At 36.5% G+C, this 4,247-nt stretch overlaps 1 pseudogene; it reads right to left on the bottom strand.

The window, feature by feature from the left end:
- Positions 1–1,830: 1,830 nt before the first annotated feature.
- Positions 1,831–3,263, bottom strand: LOC118890333 (annotated as a pseudogene).
- Positions 3,264–4,247: the final 984 nt, after the last annotated feature.

Here is a 4,247-nt window from a genome sequence, read left to right as displayed (position 1 = left end):
TAAATTCTGCAATAATTGCTGGGAATGGGAAAAGTACATCTTAACAGAAACTTCGTGGAGTCAGCTGGGCCCCAGGCTTTGGATTCTCTTCTCTTTCAGTTCCAAGGACATTTATCTTGTAATGATTGTGTAAAAGGCATGGTTTAAGTAGTTATAGAAAATACAAGGATCAATAAAACAGTATCCTTGTTTCAAGAGCTTGTACTCAAGGAGGGATGTCAATGGTGTCAGCAGTGGTGAAAAACACTGTTTTTGCAAGGTGTGTGTATAATTTTTACAAGGTGTGTGTATAATTTTTAAATCAACTTTTCATTTTAGGGTAGATTTAGATTTACATAAAAGTTATGAAAGATGGTATAGAGACTTCTGGTATATTCCACACCTAGTTTTCCCTATTATTAGCATCTTGCTTTATTATGGTAAATATTATAGTTAATGAGCCAATATTGATACATTAATTACATTTTTAACTAAAATCTATACTATAGTCAAATTTCCTTTTTTTTTTTAACTTAATATCCTTTCTCTCCAGGATACCATGTTGCATTTAGCCATCATGTGTCCTTAGGCTCCTCTTGTCTTGTTATGACAGTTTCTTAGACTTTACTTGTTTTCAATGATTTTAACAGTTTTGAGGAGTACTAGTCAGGTATTTTGAAGAATGTCCCTCAACTGGGATTTGTATGATGTTTTCCTCATGATTAGCCTGAGGCTATTGGTTTTGGGAAGAAGACAAAGAGAGAAGTGCCACTTTCATCACATTATATAAAGAGTAGATGCTATCGACATGACTTATCCCTGTTGATGTTTATCTTGATCACCTGACTGAGGCAGTGTTTTTCAGGTTTCTTCACTGTAATCCTTGTGATTTTTATGTACCCTTTACCTTGACCAAATCAGGATTATGTAGAAGCTTCCTTGGACTTTCTAAGATTAGCCTCTCCAAACCCTGAATCAGCTCACTTTCCTCACATTTCCAAGATTTCCTATGTATCTTTTTGTCTTTTTGCATGCCAGATATTTGTCTGATGTCATCCATGAAGAAATTGCAATTTTAAGAGTAGAGGGTGTTTTGTTTTGTTTATTGTTTTTAACTAGTGACTCAGGTTATCTATGAAATCAAATACTTTATTTTGAAAGCAATCAGGCTAAGGAATCCAAAAATAAGACTAATGATTAATTTTACAGATTCACAAAATTCTAAAAAGTAGCTTAATTTCAAGTTAGAGATGTAATGCACATGCATTGTTTAAAAAGTTGGAAAACAGAGAATTTTAGAAAAAAAAACCTATAACTATCAAGAGATACTGCTACCAACTGATTACCTTCAGTCATTTTTCTACATTTCTAAATATATATATATTTATCCACGTATCTACATATCTTCATTCTCTTTTGATTTTGGGAGATGATCGTATAGGTATAGTTTTGTATTTTGTTTTTTACCCTGAATTTTTCTCATTAAACTTTGTTTTAAAGGGTCTCAAAATTCAAGATTTTTGGTCAAGTTGTTTCCATTAAAAAGTACTGATTTTAAAAACTAACAACTTAAAATTGCCACAGAAAAAAAGCCAAATGATCCACAAAACATCCTCTTTTCCCTCTGAAGGTGTTGAATTGCATTGTTATCATTAACCAAATTTTGCTATTAAATGGTCAGTTGAGAGAAACAGTTCTGAGACCTTCTACCACCAGTCTGATTAAGACTAGGATGGCAGGTATTAGGGATAATATTATTTTAGCCTACTAAGTTTTATGAGCAGACTTAGTGAACTTACCCGCTCCAGCAGCTTTCTTGTCCACTGATTTGATGACACGCACAGCAGTGGTCTATCTCACGTCACAAACAGCCAAATGACCCAGCGGAGGATAGCCAGAGTTCAACACATGGGCTTCCAAGAAGCACGTCAACCATGTCAGCAACCAGATTTCAAGAATTCGAGGCCATCTTTTAGCTTCTTGCCAGAGTAGTGATCAATCTTCTCCTTCAGCTCAGCAAACTTGCAAGTAATGTGAGCTGCCTGACAATTCAGCACAGGTTCATAGCCAGCACTGATTTGGCCTGGGTGGTTTAGGGGAATCACCTGAGCACTGAAGCCAGCTGCTTCCAATAGTGGGTCATTTTTTCTATCACCAGCCACAATGCCAGGATGAATATTTTTGACAGGCAAATTCTTGACATTGAAGCCTACACTGTCCCCCAGAAGAGCTTCACTCAAAGCCTCATGGTGCATTTCAACAGATTTTACTTCAGTTGTAATGTTGACTGGAGCAAAGGTGGCCACCATGCCAGGTTTAAGAATACCAGCTTCCGCCTGCTGCAACTAAGATCTGGCACAACCAAATTAATTAATTAATTAATTAATTAATTTAAAAAAGAGACTCTTTCCAATATGGTAACAATTCACAAGTACTGGGGTTTAGAACTTAAACATATCTTTAAAAAGAAAAAAAGAACACCAGTTTCCACTCAACCCACAGGGACAGTACCAGTACCACCAATTTTGTAGATGTCCTGGAAGAACAAACCTAAAGGCCTGTCAATTAGAAGAATTGGTGGGCATGCCACAATCTGGAGATTTGAGCACTGTGGTTCCACTGGCACTGCCATCTTTATGGGTGACTTTTGTTCCCTTGAACCAAGGCATATTTGTAGTTGGCTCCAGCATGTTTTCTCCATTCCAACCAGAAACCAGCACAAAAGCTACCGTGTCTGGATTATAGCCAATTTTCTTAATGTAGGTGTTGACTTCCTTAACGATCTCCTCATTATCTCTCTGGCTGAGGAGTAGCTCAGTGGAATCCATTTTATTAACACCAACAATTAGTTGTTTCACAACCAGTATGTAAGCCAGAAGGGCATGTTCATGGGTCTGCCCATTCTTGGAGATACCTGCTTCCAATTCACCAACACTAGCTGCAACAATCAGTACAGGAGAGTGAGTATGAGATGTGCCTATAATCATGTTTTTGTTAAAGTCCCTGAATCCTAGGGCATCAATGATTGTCATGTAATACTGGTCTCATATTTTCACATGGAATTATCAATGGTGATAGCAATCTCATTAAGCATTCAGTTTACCCAAGACCCAGGCATACTTGAAGGAGGTCTCTCCCATCTCAGCAGCCTCCTTCTCAAACTTTTCATTGGCTCTTTTGTCAATCCTACCACATTTGTAGATCACATGGACAGCAGTGGTGGACTTGTCTGAATCTATGTGTCCAATGATGTTGATGTTAATATGAGTCTTTTCTTTCCCCATCTTGGCTTAGATTTAGTGGTGGTTTCCATGGCACCTGTGTTCTGGAAGCAAACATGTTGCAAAAAAGCTGCACTAAAATTAAATATGGAGGATTTCCCTCAATTAAGTTTAAAAAAAATGGCCAACCCCAGTATAAGCATTTAATCATACATTTAGTGTTTGGAATTTTAGTTAGGGAATTTATAATTATTTCCTCTCTCATCAATTCTGTGATGAATATATTTGATGTATCTTTTGAATAATCTTTAAATGCATTTTTTTATTATTTCCTTATTATAGTATCTATGTCACTAGAATTCACATTCCTGGAGGTGGGCGGGATTGTAAATTCAAAGATTACCATCTTCCTTTTGTTGACCTAGAAATAGGATCATTGCTGTAAGACAAGGAAAAAAACCTCACTTATTTGGGGGTGTTAGGAATAGCAATTCAGGAGACACAGATTTGGGTAGAAACCCAAATGTGCTTCAAGAAGAGTTAAAAACCAAAGAGTTTTAACAGGAAAAAGGAAGAAGCTTACATAAATTTTTTTGCAACAATTATGATTGATGTTGGCAGACTGGAGACATTCTTGTCCGTACATGGTTGGTTGCTAAGGCTGTTACTCTGAGAGAGTTCGATGTGCAAGCATTCTTTAAAGATGTTGTGGCCCAGTTCAAATTCATGTTCCATCTGGGTGGAGATGTGCATAGGCCCTGCTTTCCCAGTGGCCTCCTGGCTCCATTTTACTGTTCTGTTGGCATTACAGACTCCATTTTATTTATTTCTTCACACTTTTTTGGAAAATCAAGGTAACTAAGCTGGTGCCTCTGAAGGAATAGAATCTGACATAATGCACTTTCACCTCTAAGATTCCATGATACTATGATCATTGGCTATTTTTTCAAGTTTTTTTAATGGATTATAATATTTTATACATATATGTGTACCTATAAAATAAGGAATATATATAAAGTGTATATATACTTTAATGTGGATTTTACA

The sequence above is a fragment of the Balaenoptera musculus genome, chromosome 2, assembly GCF_009873245.2.
Source record: "Balaenoptera musculus isolate JJ_BM4_2016_0621 chromosome 2, mBalMus1.pri.v3, whole genome shotgun sequence".
Lineage (NCBI taxonomy): Eukaryota > Metazoa > Chordata > Mammalia > Artiodactyla > Balaenopteridae > Balaenoptera > Balaenoptera musculus.
The sequence above is the reverse complement of the archived record's forward strand: the minus strand, read 5'-3'. Positions and strand labels throughout refer to the sequence as shown.